At 42.2% G+C, this 8,217-nt stretch overlaps 1 pseudogene across 1 annotated transcript; it reads left to right on the top strand.

The window, feature by feature from the left end:
- Window positions 1-339: 339 nt before the first annotated feature.
- On the top strand, window positions 340-2,548 carry LOC308567315 (calcium uniporter regulatory subunit MCUb, mitochondrial pseudogene; annotated as a pseudogene). Its single transcript has 2 exons — window positions 340-390; window positions 1,881-2,548. The product of its transcript is annotated as a calcium uniporter regulatory subunit MCUb, mitochondrial pseudogene (transcript).
- Window positions 2,549-8,217: the final 5,669 nt, after the last annotated feature.

Genomic DNA, 8,217 nt, shown 5'->3' on the forward strand with positions numbered 1-8,217 from the left:
ACTCGTAGCCTCTAGAACTGTGAGAGAATACACTTCTGTTGTTTTAAGCCCCAAGTTTATGGTACTTTGTGATAGCAGCCTTAGAAAACTAATACAATGGTCATAAAAAAAAATAAGGCTCATATTATTAAGCATTGGCTGTGTTTCAGGTCTGATTTTAGAGCTGCTTTCTTCTCTAAGGTATTATCACTATTACCCCTGCAGGAGCAAACTGAGAATCAGAGAGGCTGAGTAACTTGCCCGATGTGACTCAGCAAGTAGCTCTAACCCTTGTCAATTTGACTCCAGTGACCATTCTCCTAATCACAGGAGGAAGCCCCTATGGGTAGGCAGAAGGCAATGGCAACAGCCCAGATGTCTGCAAAGAGTGGGACGGAGAAATACACGGCGGTACATCCATATGATGGAACACTACTCAGGAACACAAAGGAGTAACATGCTACAACATGCTATGCTATGGACGAATCTCAAATGCCGAGTTAAAGCTGCACACCAGAGAGCACATACTATACGATTCCATGTACATGAAGCTCTAGAAGAGGAGAAGCTAATCAAACAGTGGGCATTCTGGAACCGGACACGGAGGTTCCTGACCTTTAGTGGTTCAGGGAGGTGGCTGTGATTGCAAGACCTGCTTCTTGCACACGGGGAAACCATCTGTGTATACACAGCTGCGAGTGGAAGAGCCTGGAAAAGCCGTAAGACAGGGGCTATGCCAATTTGACTCACCATCATTTTGAGCAATTGCCACTGCACCTGGCTAATAGAGGAACAAGAGAATCCACTCACAAACCTAGTATGTCTACATGTCGATGTTCCTTATCTCTGAATTCCTGCAATTTGTGCCACATAGTTCAGCACTTGATTATATACCATACGGTAATGTGCTCTAATGTATGTCGTTTTGGTCAGCCCAATCGTCTGTGCCAACACAGAGAGCAAGCAAGTGGGAGAGAGGAAGAGCCAGGAAGGGAGCACGAATTCAGAGGTTCTGGGATGACTATAGCTGTTGTGTAGCAGACTTACGTGATGCCTGCTGACTCTGCCCCACTGCTTCTAGAACTGCGGGAAGTTTGTGGGGATAGTTCAAGCTGAGTAAATTAATGTATCTAGCACTGTGCTGGGGGCTGGGGGAGAAATCAGGAGACGCAGAATACATGGTCTGGCCTGAAGGACTTCATCTCCCCCCTGGGAAGGGAAGGGGAACAAGAGTGTAGCCGCACACCGCCGGGCTCAGGGCAGCCAGTGCACCGTTCAGCCACGGCACTCTTTCCTATTACGCCCCACGCTAGCTGAGGATGTTCTCCCACTCTGTCCCCCAAAGAGCCACACTAAACAGCTGGAATCTGTAGGTAAGATGTACACTCCAAATGTAAGAAGGCGAAGGAAGGAAGGCAGTCACAGTGAGATTAATGTGGATTTCAGAGATCGGGCTAAGGCTTCATGGAGAAGGTGAATTGATCTGAACGTAAAGCACAGTTCACACACTGGGTCTGTACTAGCTGCTGCCTCATACTGAAAGCTCGGAGCGTCCACAGGGATTTCAGCTTTGGAACCCGTGAGGCGAGGCTGTGCTGTTAATTGGCTCCATTCCTACCAGTCATCGCAGGTTCTGATTTCTTCTCCAAACTAAAGCTGCCTCTTGGTGAGGCACTATGGTCCTGTAGGACAGTGGGAGGTGGGCAACCACTGACCCTGAAGAGCAAGGTCCGTGGTTGCCCACCAAGGGCCATTTGATATTTATAACATCATTTGCAGGCCATGCAAAATTATCAACTTAAAAATTAGCCTGCTACACAGACCAGTTTGGCTTGTCCGTAAGCAACAGACTCTGAGATTGGGAAGCCAGAAAGCCGGGCTCAGAAGAGGGAGGATGGTAGAGACCAGATGGCAGTGAGATCGCAACTTCAACCTTGATGGGAGCTTCGCTAATGAATGACTTTAAACTTGTCATTAATAAAATAACATATGACGTGCAGTGCCCCAAGAAAGAAAAACTGAGCAGTGAGCACACCACTGAGATGGAAACGTGAAATCCTTGGTTCACAGGCTGTTCACAGCCTTGCCTTTAGAAGAATTTCAGAAAAAGAGAGAGCACCATTTGCTGGAGGAAACTGACCCCCTGAAAGGACTGCTGCGGCCCCTGGGACAGATGAAAGCTAGAATTAAAACTCGCTCAGCAGCCAAAACCAGTGGAGTCCTGTGGGCTGGATTAGCACTGCTCTCGGTTCAGGGCGGGGCACTGGCCTGGCTCCCTTGGTGGGTGTACTCCTGGGATATCATGGACCCAGTTACATACTTCATCACGTTTGCAAATTCCATGGTCTTTTTTGCATACTTTCTAGTCAATCGGCAGGATTATACTTACTCAGCTATTAAGAGTAGGCTTTTTCTTCACTTCTTTCATAAGAAATCAAAGCAACAGCATTTTGATGTGGTGCAATACAAGTTAAAAGAAGATCTTGCTAAGGCTAAAGAATCCCTGAACCAGTTACATTGCTCTCTCCATTTGCCAACACAAGTAGAGGAACTCAATGAAAACAATTAATCTTACATTTTTAAATGTCATTAAACTTTTCCGTTATAGATTGATTTTGCAACTTAGAAACTGGAAATTTTTGAGTCCCATGGTTTATTTGAATTTGACTGTTTCAATATCTTTTGTTAATAAAAAAGAAAATGCTTGCAAAAAAAATTAGCCTGCTATATTTGGTCAAACATTTAATTAACTCACCCCAAATGTGATGGCTGGAACGGCTTTTCTTTGGTGAGGCCTTGGCAGGGCCCAACCAAATGATTTTGGGGGCTGGGTGTTCCCCTTCCCTGCTGTAGAGCATAGGCCTGGGTAACAGCGACTGGTTACAGCACAGCTAAGGTTTTTGTCTGCTTAATAGTCTCAAGCAATGATTTCCCCAAGAGAAACATCTCTGAAAGGGGAGAAAACCAGTGCGCTGTGTCTACTCTTCGTGCTTCAGGATCCTCGGGGTAAGTAGAGCTTCTCTGTGCTCAGAATAGGGCCTCATGCTGGGTGGGGCTCTCGTGGTTCCTGCACTTGAAGGACTGAGCCTGAGCTGCTTACAGTCTAGGTCTTCCTGAGGCAGAATCTGGACAGATAGTACCTTCACTGAAAAATGAACTGTTGTGCTCGCTTGTTGAGAGGCACGTCTGCTAGGAAAAATGGAGAAGAAATTTTCTTCAAAGTTCCAGCTTTAACAGGCTTTTGTAGCTACAGAACCTTGTCTGAACGTTCAGATCAATAAGGAAGGGTGAAGGCTTTTCATTTCAACTTAAAGAAGAGCAGCGATCTTTGTGCTTCCGCCAGCACCAAGCCTTAGTCAATAGTTCTATTTTGTACTTTGCCTGCTTCCCAGAAGTATAGAGGATGGCTTGAAATAAAAAACAAATGTTAAGATTGCTGAGGAAGAAGTGAAACCCAAATGTGGAAGGTTTATGTCAGGACTTATTTTCTTTCCTGCTCTTTGGTGTCCTTGGGGGAGTTGTCCTGATGCCCAGCACCACAGCGTCACCCCTTCCTGTAATGCCCTGCTCTCATTTTCCTCTCTGTCATCCTAACAGAAAATTTGCATTTTATTCATTCATTCATTCATTCATTCATTTATATTTACTTATTAGATTTTTTTTTTTTTTTTAGGAAGGGAGAAACATCAATTTGTTGTTCCATTTATTTATGCATTTATTGGTTATTGGGTGTATATGCCCTGACCAGGGCTCGAACCTGCAACCTTGGTGTATCAGGATGATGCTCTAACCAACTGAGCTACCTGGCCAGGGCCAAAATTTATGTTTTGAAGTAAGATGCTTGCTGATCTAAAGGAGGTATTTCCTACTGTAGTCTGAGCTTAGGTGAGGGGTCAGGGAGAGAGGCTTTATTGGTAGGGTCTTCACTAGAGCAATTCTCATGGCACAGGGCCACAACTTATTCTGCTAATGGTTAAGATGACTTCCACTTTGATTTCTGACACTGCTACATTCAAACTTTTCCAGTAGGGCCAGTGTTTATATTGAAAAAGACTCATTCTCTGCAGTGAAACCTCCCACAGCTTTCTTTTTACTGAGTTAATGGCTTTTTCTAAAACAGATGATAGATGAAGCCAGAGGACATAGTCTGGCCATAAAAGGCATATTGATTCTATCAGATTTGCCGGAACACAACTTGGAGGGTAAAATCTAAAAAGTGACTGGAGAAATCAAGATTCTGCTGAGGCAATCACTTGGCTAGCAATCTTTGGCAGCTTCTCATTTTAAATTCTTTCATTTTGCATTTTGGAAAATGACTCTCAAATTAAAGCCAGAATCCTGAATGCAAAAAGATAAATCAAATGCCATTTGCTATGAATTTTGATTATTTCCCTTGACTGAGTAACCAAGAGCTAATTTCTCATATAATAATAATTTTGCCTCTTAATGAGAAACAAAATTAATTGAGTTCTTTAGAGGCCAGTTTTAGTTGAGTGAAAGGAAAAATGCTTTAGAGTCAGAATGGACTTTTGAGAACATTTAGTTTAATCCCTTTATTTTATGGCACCAGAGAGGTTAAAAGCCTTGCCTGAGAGCACACAGTAGGTTGGGCACACAGGGGAGACGGTGATCTACAGCTCGGGTGTGTCAATTCTCTAACCTTTCTATTACCAACATTGCTGTCTGCCATTATTTACATAGGAATGTCTCAAGAGTGCAATTTTTTCCCTCAGAACTAAGAGATGAAAGTACAGAAGTCATGCCACATGGGTAGCATCAGCACCCAAAGGACTTCTTTATTTAAATAAAGTGTGCAAGCCAGTGAGCTGTTTGGAACAATTCACCCGATGGCCTAGGCAGCCTTGTTTTTGAAAAGATTTCTGTGCTCTTTGCAATGGTGTGGAGGTCTGAATCAACAGACACAGATGCGGGACCCAGAGGAAGGCCCTGTCAGAATGAAACATGGGAACGGTGTTCATTATTATCAACAAAACTACAAAGTAAACATTACAAGGGCTTGCTGCAATCAAATAGCATGCGAGGTGATGGAACACAGCAGTCCACAGCCTGTCATGCCCCAGGGCATGAAGCAGATGACTCTTCAGGGCCAGCTAGAAAGCTGTAGCCATGCCAGGCACTGAACTGAGCCCCCTGGAGGCCACAGGCCACAGCTCCTTCCTCCCCTGTCATTTGGGAATTGCATGTGGTCAGGATATAAATTATGGCCAGCCTTCCGGGCTGGTCTGAACTTCAGCATAATAATTCAGTGAATGGATTAATTTTAGAATGCAACAAATAAAGTCATGTATTCATTTACATTTTATAATAGAGACCAATTTGCTCAAACACTGTTCTGTAATATTCATATTGCAATATGCAAAGGATTTTTATTATTATTTTACTTTAAGGCTTATGTTGAAAAGCCTAACATTATTACTCTTGTCATCTATTATTCAATGACTGTATTCCAGCTGGACAGAAAGATGGATCTATCTGTTTTCTGTCTGACTCACTGTTGCTAAGAGTTGTCAGAGAAGCAGAAACCTTCTCAGTCAATTGATGTGTTCCAGCTGTGCAGCTTTGAAAATCATATTTCCACTGAAAAAGGTTTGGTAACTTTTTCTAATGCCCCTTCCATTTAAAAAAAAAATACTTTGTTGTCATGGGATGCCAATTTTCAAAAAGATTTAAAATTGGTGGTGAATCATTCTCTTGCAAACACAACTGAGCTGTATTGAAAGGAGCTTCAGATCCTCAAAATAATTGTGAGGCTTCGTGCAGAACCTTTTGTGGTGGCTCCAAATACCCAGCATCCAAACCAAACCTGTTTACGCATTGAAAGCTACTTCTTCCTTCTTCCTTCAGCTCCTTTGCCACCCTCCTCCGTCTTCTTCTGCCTCAAAACAGCTTTATGAGATATACTTCATGTACCATACAGTTTCAGCATTTAAATTGTATAATCCAGTGTTGTTGTTTTTTGGTATATTTACAGGAGTTGTGCATCATAACCACAATCAATTTTAGAACATTTTTGTTATCTTAAGAGGAAACTCTGCTCGCCTTAGCTATCAACTCTCTTCAGTCCCCCAACTTACCCCCACCCCTAAGCAATCACTAATCTACCTTCTATTTCCATAGATTTGCCTGTTCTGAGCATTTCACGTAAATGCAATCACACAATATATGCATGGTGCCTTGTGACTGGCTTCTTTCACTTTACAATGTTTTCCAGTTTTCATTCATGTCATAGCTTGTATCAGTACTTCATTCGTTTGATGGCTATGTAATATTCCACTGTGTGGATGTGCTATAATTTGCTTATCTATTCGTCTAGTAGTGAGCATTTGAGTTTTCATTCTGGGCTATTATGACTAAAGCTACTGTGAATATTTATGTACAAGTCTTTGTGTAGACATGTTTTGTTTCTCTTGGGTATATACCTAGGAATGAAACTGCTGCATCATATGGTAATTCTATGTTTAACCTTTTGAGGAACTATTTTCCAAAGTGGCTACACTATTTTACATTCTCACCAGAAGTGTTAAGGTTCCAATTTTTTCCACATTCTCTCCAACACTTGTTATTTTCTGTTGTGTTTTTTTTTAAAAAAAAATAGCCATCCTAGTGTGTGTGTAGTAGTGAAACTCCTTAAAATTATTTCAAAAGTATTTTAGTGATGTCTTTAAGCCCAGATGGGTTCTGTGTCAGTGAGAGAGGAAAGCAGGTAACACCAACCCAACACAGTTTTCCAAAGATGAGCTGCAGGTGGGCAGTGACTTTGTTCACTGCTCTGCCCCTGTGCCTAGAATAAGGCCTAGCACATGGCAGGCATGTAAACATTTGTAGAATTAATGGCTAAATGAGTTCATGGAGAGCCTACTGTGTGCTAGCATTTGTATGAATGCAGAGGTACACAAACCATGGTCCTGCTCCCAAGGAGATCACCTTTTTGAAGGAAAGAGAATAAAATATACCTAATGGAGAAAGGCACATGTTAAGGGAAAGTGTACTCATTTCTATGCTACTAAAGCGTAAGTGTTGAAAACCTGAACTCCTTTGCTCTTAGCCTGAAACCTCCCAAACAGCATAACCTTGTGCACCCTCCCCCCCTCTTTTCCCCTTCCCTGGCTGTGAGCTCAGAATATAATATGACTCTTGTCCTTAAGTTCAGGCTTTTAGTGATTTGCCCATTTCGGTAATTTGCTTTCTCCCTCCCCTCCCTGCTCCTTCCCTCCCTATATCCCTCTTCTACCTATTTATCTACCTACCTAGCTATCTGCCTACCTACCTGTCAGTCATCTGCACCACCTCTCCAACAACAGCAATCTCACCTTACCAACTCTAAGGTATATTTTATATCTATATTTTTCAGATTTAATAAATAATAACCAATCTAAGGAAATGTATCATCATTTACTTAATTATCTTGCTATTATGGTTTATTTCCATTTTTGTTATAGACAATGCCTCAAAGGAACCTATTCATGACTGTTCTTTACGCAATTCGAATTTTAAAAAAAGATAGCAGCCCAGTTGAGTTCTCAGTCTTCAGGGGTTCCCCTGATGGTGATTCACAAACCCAGGCACCTCCCATCTATAGCTGCGCATCCCTAGGGCCTGTGAGTCTGCTTCTAGGTAGTAGAAGGGGCAAGAGCATGGAAGATACTTGCTTCCTAATCACATGGCCCAGGAGTAGCGCTGATCCTTTCTGTTCCCATCCCGTTGATGACACCTTGCAGTGTGACTCCACCTGGATGAAGGAAGCTCTGGCAATGTAATCAGTCCCTGGCTGGGCAGGCGCTCCCCAGGAACAACTGTATGTGTATTCTCAAAGGAAGACCTTGAGTTTTGAGTGGACAATTAATTAGTCCTTTCTGCCATTATAGATTTTTAGTGATATATTCATTAAATATTCACTGTTCATTTTGCCCAATAGTCCCCATCTCCATCCAAATTGAAATATTTTCATTTTATTTATTTCTGATTATAAAAGGAGACATACATTTGGTCTTAATCAATTTCAGTAATCTGTTCAGGAGAGACCTGTTTATTATATGCAGAACCAATGTGGCTACTACTACCATTTTATTTTTCTTGGGCTAATTCTACCTGTCACTTCTCATTTTAGTGCTTATACCACTCTGGTTAATTATTTTGACTTCTGTTACTATGTGGAGCAACTGGTAGAAACTTTATCGATGGTGGCATGTGAAATAGCAGGGAGAGATTGGCTCAATC

Source organism: Miniopterus schreibersii (assembly GCF_964146895.1).
Source record: "Miniopterus schreibersii genome assembly, chromosome: 14".
NCBI lineage: Eukaryota > Metazoa > Chordata > Mammalia > Chiroptera > Miniopteridae > Miniopterus > Miniopterus schreibersii.